Consider the following 8,391-nt stretch of genomic DNA (forward strand, 5'->3'; position numbering starts at 1 on the left):
AGCAAATTTGATTAGGAGATCAACTTCCAAAACATTATGGACAGGGCCATAGTCAACTTGGTTGACCAAATGGTAAAGAGAAAGGCTAAGTCTGAGATAGTCCCATGTACTATTACCTAAGGGTCCATATGTTTCTATTGCTAAAGGAAGGGGCTTTGGTTACGAAGCTGCCAAACTTACCTAAGGATGGTAAAGTCAATAAGTTTGACTTTATTTCAGGTAAAGTCCATTGTCTAACTCTATTAAGTTCCTACTTGGAGATTCTTATTACATGATGTGGCTGGGTCACATGTTGATGTTTGAAGAATCAAAGAAAAGTAAAGAAACTTAAAGGAAGTATATGTTGATTCTGATCGTGAAGATGGATTTCAGTCGCATGGTTCGGTGATCAGAATTTTGAGTAGGTGCTTAAGAGATATGGTAGATTGCTTAGGAATAGATGACAACAAGTTTTCATATACATTTGCATTGTAAGGATTAGTTTTTTCGTAAAGTTTTAAAATAAAAGAAAAGTTTTTAATTTTATTTATTTTAAAATATCCTTACAATGGCATTTGGGAAAAAAATGTTGCATATATGATTCCATTGATAGCAATATTGGAAATATGAATTTGATTCTTTCATTTGTGATAGTGTCAAAATTTACCAAATAAGGAAAGATTCTCATCACCCAAGTTTTAGTTGGACAAAAACTTGTAATCATGCAAGTTGTATAGTATGATGAATGAGAACTTTCGAGTATTGGAAAATTAAGACTAACTGCTTGTTCACATGGATGTGTGAGTCAAGAGAAGGACTAAGGGATCAAGTACACTTTCTTGTGCACTTGTCAAAGTCCACCACAAAAGATGGATAAGACTATTCATCATGATTTACTAAGGTTTAGTAAATATGATTATACTTACAAGCTTAAGTATAATTCTGAAGCATTGGAAAATTTTCAATGGATGACAAAATGAATGAGAAGAATCATCTTAGGCAGAAGGATAAAAGTTTCTCAAATATGAAAAGATGGGAGAGTACTTTAGTATCAAGTTTTGTGATCATCTTAATGATTTAGATATCATATCACAATTAGTCCTCTAAGGAAATCTTAGTGCATTCTTATGACTAAGAAGAGGAATCATGAATTGTTGAAATGGTTAAATCAAGAAGATGAGTCATACTTCGTTCCAAAACAATTCTTAGAGTCATACTCCAAGATTATAACTTGAGTGACATATCTTAAATATGGGTTTAAAACACTTGTCAAATGTAAGAGTAAAATTATCCTACTCTTGTACATTTGAAATTGGTAAGTTGTGATGTTTTGGATAAAACAAAGACCAACTAAGACCAATTGTGTTAAGTGTTTGTCTTGACTAGAATCCACACTATCTCTTGAATATTTGGAAAGAAAGTCTTATAGGTCAAGGAGATAGTGGGAGTCTAAAAGATCCTAAAAGGGTTTCAAGAATAAAACCTGTATTTCATCACTAGCACACAACTAGAGGTTTATAACCTATCGTGTTGACATTTCTGTGCCCATTCTAGTTAAGTTGGCTATACCTTTGAGTTCTACATGTTCTTAATTGTTTACATAACTACTTGGAAGCAATGGCAGGCCCTTGAGCTACCAGGTGGCAAGAAGTTAAGCTTGCACAAGTACAATCCATATGAGTTAGGATTTGTCACTAACCTAGTCCTGTGGTTATGGTTATGACAAATTCAAATGGATAGGAACACTTACACCATAAAATCTAAGTGTCATAAGGTTTCTCTTCGATTCATGAAAATGATGGTAAGGAAACTCTTTCACTAAGTAGATTTTGAGTAGATAGCAATTGTGGAAATGGCAAAAAGTCTAAATAATTGAGACTATGATTACGTCATCCCTTTTCATAGTTCTAAAATTGTTTAGACACACTTGTGAGCTATCTAAGAGAGGTGTATGATTTTGATAAAGGATTATCAAGGCAATCTAGTATCAGAAATCTGAACTTTGGTAAGAAAGTCAATAAAGTATTGATTTCTAGAAGTGCAGTTGATTTCTGGGTATATGTCAAAGCTAGTTGGAGCATAAGTGTTATGCTATTAATCATCATGTTAGTGGGAGCATGAAAATTATGATAAAGGTTGCAATTTAGCAATGTTAATTATAGAAAACAAAAGGTCTCAATTGGGAAAAAGTTGTTTTGCTATAATTAAGGGAGAGGAAATTATACTTTATCTCAAATCTAAAAGCTTAGATTGAGGTCTTAATCGTATTTAGTCAAGAATATATGTGAATTTCATGTTGGAATGGCTAAACATAAGGAAATTCTATATATGGATTCATTATTTGCGTTCTAAAATTCGATTATGATTACAAGATCGCTTTTCATAATCTGAATTATGAGAACTTGGCAAATAGAAATTGAAATAATATAGCAAAAGACTGGTTTAGTCTTTATGTGAGACATCATGAATCGTGTCCCATATGCTTCGGATATAGGATCGATTACATGTGCTATATTCGTCCTTTCTAAAATTTTCCAAATGCCTGGGGCATTAAGAAGGGAAAAGGTCTAGAATTGGATATGACTAAAATGATTAAGCAATTGTTGAGGACAATCTAAGGTTTACCAAAGATTAGTTGCTCAAGGACAGTTGGAAGTATACTGTTAATATTGGAAGGACCATATTGACATATTCTGAAAAGAGGCAACTCTTGTTCAGAAGTGATAGTCAAAAGGGGAATATGGAAATGATCCCATAGGTGGAAGTTGTTCAATAAATCTGTGTAAGATTAAGAAACTTAATGCAAGAAGGATGTTTCCAAGGATTTGATCTCCTTTGGAATAATCTGTAATGATTGTTGCCAAGTGAATTTGTGCATAAACATTACAAGAGGATCAATGCATATAAGTTTCGAATCTAACAGATTTCAGTAAATGACATGAATTTGGAATTCTTGCATTTGCAGTAAGGAATTTGGACTGTGAAATGAGAATCATTGGAGTTATGTGCAACTGGTCTATTTCTCAAAGTAAAGATCATAGACAAACATAGTATGCATACTTGGTGTGTGGCATGACTAGTGTTTAGTAAACATAGTATGCATACTTGGTGTGTGGCATGACTAGTGTTTAGTAATCTATGGTGATAAGTAGAAAATGTTTTATTTATATTCATAGGTTTTGATACCATATTAGATTCATTTATTCTTGTGTTTCACTTTGCATGTTTTGACTTCCATAATAACTAGGTTATTCTTCCGGAATGACTAAGTTATTCAAACCATCCACAGTCGATCATATGTTGGAAGTAGATATGAATCAAGACTGTCATGGGTTGGCTTGTAGAGGTCCAAGTTGGTGGACAAAGTTGTGCTACAACACTCATGAGTGCTCATAAGTTCTGAGTATTAGAATCAACTCGCGCTCATTTGAATCACTTCATGGATTTTATCACGAGTGATCATGAGACGATAATATCTTATATTCTTCAAACCTATAGATATGAGTTGTTACTATGAGTTGGTTGTACATTGATTGCACGAAAACGCATTCGGTAACTCGGTGTTATAAAACGTGCCTTTGTGTATGATTCAACAAGTATCATAACAAGCCATATGAGTCGATGTTTATCCATTCCTTTTACCTTCGGGATAATGTCTGTAGGCTCCTCGATGATTTAATGATGACACATGTGAGTGCTTGGCCAAGCCAAGACTGATTTGATATGTTCAATCAATCAGTCGTCATGAATCGGAAATCAGGAAACAACAAATGGATAGAGAGAATGATTATAAACCATGTCTCAGTCCATATGATATCTAGAATGGAGGAATATATGATCCCTTATCTAATGGGAAGTCATTTACAAGGTCAGAGTTCGATAACGGCTTTAAGAGCTACGATTGCCAGTTAGGTTTTGAAGTCATACTTAATAATAGTTTTAGACTTATCCAAGTGGGAGACTGTTGGATTAATGTCTAAGTCCATAACTATATTTGGTATGTACTTGACCTGACCCGACATGGTCCATTTGGGTTGCACTTCACCGACACAATTTATATGGATAGTCTTTTGAGAATAGTATATTTGTGATTTATATTAATATATTATAAGTTCTAATATATTAATATGGAATCATATTATTTAATTAGTTTTGATCAAGACTTAATTTAGAATTAAATTAAGTGATCAAAATGAACTAATTAAATATGGACTCTTATATATATATGGAATGGACCGAGTTCATTTAGGTTGGGCTAAGCTTTCATGGATAGTCCACAGAGTGTTTAACTCATGGATCATATGAAATGAAAGGTCATGGATTTAACCCTAGTCTCCATACTATATAAAGATGTCCTTGGTTGGTGAAATTGGCACTATTGTAGATACACTAAGATGGCTAGCCGATTTCACTAGAGAGAACCAAGTATCCATATTCTCTAAAGTCTTCCAAGGTGTTTTGGTGATTTGTGATTCCACTTGAGGCTTCAACACTATTGGGGCTAAGCTCTTAAAGCTTGAAGACATCAAGCTGCATCAAAAGGTATGTCATCTAACTAGTACTTTGTAGTATAAGAGCTTCATATTTTGCTAGTTAGGATTAAAGCCATGGAAAGTTCTTATTTGCATGTATAATAGAGAAAACATAGATCCAAGGTTTATATGGTTGCATGTACACCATAGGAGTGTTAGAATGCTCAAAACCCAACACTTATGCCCTGAGGGGTCGAAGGTTCGATATGATGTAGGTTGCTTGAGAGACAGTGCTAGAGATTGGTGGGAGTCGGTTGGTGACTCTCTAGGAGCCTCGGATATTAAGGCTATGACTTGGTCAGATTTTGTAGCCCGGATTAGGGATGAGTTCGTGTCAACTGTGGAGCTTCAACAACTGGCCAGTGAGTTTCTTGATATGAGGCAGACGACTGAGACAGTGGCGTAGATCACTGCCAAGTTTCGAAAGATGGTATTGTTGGTGCCCCAGTATACGGGGACAAGTAGATGCAGAAAACCCACTATCATGACATATTGAGGGCTGATATTCGGGAGCATGTCAGCTACTCAACTTGCCCGACTCTGGACTCTATGATTGTCAGGGCGAGGGAGAGGGAGATTGACTTGGAGCACATCCAGAAGAGGAAGCCAGAGGAGGGACATGTGACAGGGTTTTATGGGAAGACACCCAAGGGATTCGACTCTAGGTCGGAGGACTAGCAGGGCCGGAGCCGCTGCAGGAAATGTGGCAGGCCGCATGAGGGAGCTTGTAGATTAGTATCTTCGGACTGCTATAAGTGTGGCAATACGAGTCACTTTAGCAGGTATTGTACCGCCCCAGTGCCCACTGTTCTGACATCAGAGTTGTTGTGTTTCCACTGCAACCAGTGAGGCCAGAAAAAGGGCAATTGCCGGCAGTTGACAACAGAAGCAGCGCTAGTAGCGGCGCCAGCTCCAGCGACCCTGCAACTTACGAACGGCTGGAAGGGCAATTCAGAGGCTCGAGTGGTGAGAACCATAGCCTTCCAGTTGACTTCCGTGAAGGCACGCGCCACACCTGATATGGTGACGGGATCGTTCCATGTGAACGGTATCCCAATACAAGTGTTGTTTGATTCAGGTGTCACTCGATCATTTGTTTCTCTTGCACTTAGCAAGAGGTTCCCTGAGTCTTCAGGGATGTTTGATTGCCCTCTAGAGGTCAAGATTGCAGACGACCGATCAGTACGAGCATCAGAGGTTTTTAGAGATTGTGTTTTGAGGCTGTACGAGGAGCGGTACTTGGTAGACTTGGTTTCCGTTCCGTTGCGTGGGAACAAGGTCATTATAGGCATGGATTGGTTGAGCCCCAACGGGGTAGTGATCAACTGCGTGCATCGGTTGGTTCGGGTCAGGACCCTTGGTAGGGGATAGCTGGTGATTCTGGGCGAGAGGCCACAACACGGACCAACTTTATGTTCAGCAGCGAGGGGTAGGCGTTAAATCCAGCAAGGTGTCGCAGGGTATTTCGCCTATGTTATGGATACCCATGAGGGGGGGGGGTTAAGGCGACGGTGAGCAATGTACTGGTGGTGTGAGAGTACACAGATGTATTCACAGAGGAGCTGCCTGGGATACCTCCGGAGCGACAGGTGGAATTCAGGATTGACCTAGTCCTGATGCGGCTCCGATAGCCAAGGCACCATATCGGTTGGGTCCTGCCGAGATGCAAAAATTGTCTACGCAGCTGCAAGAGCTGCTTGACAAAGGTTTTATCAGGTCGAGCAGTTCGCCATGGGGAGCCACAATCCTATTTGTGAAGAAGAAGGACGGGTCGCATCGCATGTGCATAGATTACCGAGAGCTAAACAAGGTAATTATGAAGAACCATTACCCACTCCCGAGGATAGATGACTTGTTTGACCAGCTTCAGGGAGCATCTTTGTTCTCCAAGATTGATTTACAGTCAGGATATCACCAGATGCGGTTCAGAGATGATGATGTGTAGAAGACCGCTTTTAGGACCCGCTATGGTCATTATGAGTTTGTGGTGATGTCATTTGGTCTCACCACTGCTCCAGCCGCATTCATGGTCCTCATGAACTGCGTGTGCAAGCCGATGCTGGATCGGTCTGTAATAGTATTTATTGATGACATCCTAGTTTACTCCAAGACTCAGGAGCAGCAAGACGAGCACTTGAGAGAGGTGCTGGAGACACTGAGGAGGGATAGACTTTATGTGAATTTCTTTAAGTGTCACTTTTGTTTACGCGAGGTGCAGTTCCTTGGTCACCTTGTCAACCAGAAGGGTATTTTAGTAGATCTGGCCAAGGTAGAGGCCGTGACGCAGTGGGAGACTAAGGTCTCCAACTAAGATTCGGAGCTTCCTGGGTCTGGCAGGGTATTACAGGAGATTTATCCAGGACATCTCCAAGATAGCAGTTCCGTTGACCCGACTAACCAAAAATCGGTGGTTTTTCGCTGGGGACCTGAGAAGCAGACAGCCTTTGAGACGCTTAGGCAACAATTGTGTGAGATGCCGATTCTCACTCTGCCGGAGGGAATAGATGACTTCGTAGTCTACTGTGATGATTCGATCACAGGCATAGGACCAGTGTTGATGCAGCGAGGTCATGTGACATCATATGCTTTGATGCAGCTAAAGCCTCACGAAGCTAACTATCCCATGCACGATTTAGAGTTGGGGCGGTGGTTTTTTCCCTCATGATTTGGCAACATTACCTCTATGGGGTCTTTAGTACCATTTACACGGACCACACGAGTTTGAGGTACCTCATGGATCAGCCGAATCTGAACATGAGGTAGCGTCAGTGGTTAGACATGGTAAAGGACTAGGATTGTGAGATCCTTTACCACCCGGGCAAGGCCAACGTAGTGGCCGACACCCGGATCTGCAAGGCGGCAACGAACCTAATCCGAGATATCTGTCTAAGGATGAATGTGATTACTCCACTGCTGGAGCAGATCCGAGAGGGACAGGTCGAGGGTTTGAAGGAGGAGCGTCGGAAGTGCGAGTGGATCATATGCCAGGTGGCCTCGTTTGACTATGATAGCCGCAGACTGCTGACCCTGCATGGGATGGTCTGGGTTCTGTACTGGGGCGAAATGCAGCAGATACTGATAGATGAGGCCCACAAATCCAGGTTTTCTATCCATCCCGGAGTGACGAAGATGTACAAAGATCTTCATCCTGACTACTAGTCTCTCTACATGAAGCACGATGTACTGTAGATTTTATGCACGGCAAGACGCAACCATTGGACATCCCCATGTGGAAATGGTATGATAGTACTATAGATTTCATCACCAATCATCCTAGGACCGTACAGGGAGTGGATTCGATATGGGTCATCGTGGATCGGTTAACCAAGAGTGCCCATATCATACCGATTCAAGAGAGCATTTTGGCCAAGAAGTTGACGGACATCTACATTCGGCATGTTGTGGCCCAACATGGAGTTCCAGTCTCCGTGATTTCTGACAGAGACGTGCGGTTTACTTCCAGATTCTGGAAGAAATTCCACGATGAGTTGGGTACTCGTCTGCACTTTAGCACTGCCATCCACCCGCAGATGGATGGTCAGAGCGAGCGGACCATCAGTACATTGGAGGATATGTTGCGGACATGCATATTGGACTTCGGTGGTAGCTGGGATACCTACCTTCCCTTGGTAGAGTTTTCCTATAATAATAGCTACCGTGCGAGTATTGACCGTCCTCCCTTCAAGATGTTCTCTGGGAGGAAGTGCAGGACCCCAATATGCTGGCGGGAGGTGGGGCAGAGGGTCATAGGGAGCACTGAAGTGGTGCTCAAGAGGACGGAGAGGATTTAGTAGGCTCCGGACTGCTCAGAGTCGGCAGAAAAGTTATGCCGACAAGCGTCGTTCGGACCTGGAGTTCCAGTTCGGGGATATGGTCCTCC

This window comes from Lactuca sativa, chromosome 5 (assembly GCF_002870075.4).
Source record: "Lactuca sativa cultivar Salinas chromosome 5, Lsat_Salinas_v11, whole genome shotgun sequence".
Taxonomy (NCBI): domain Eukaryota; kingdom Viridiplantae; phylum Streptophyta; class Magnoliopsida; order Asterales; family Asteraceae; genus Lactuca; species Lactuca sativa.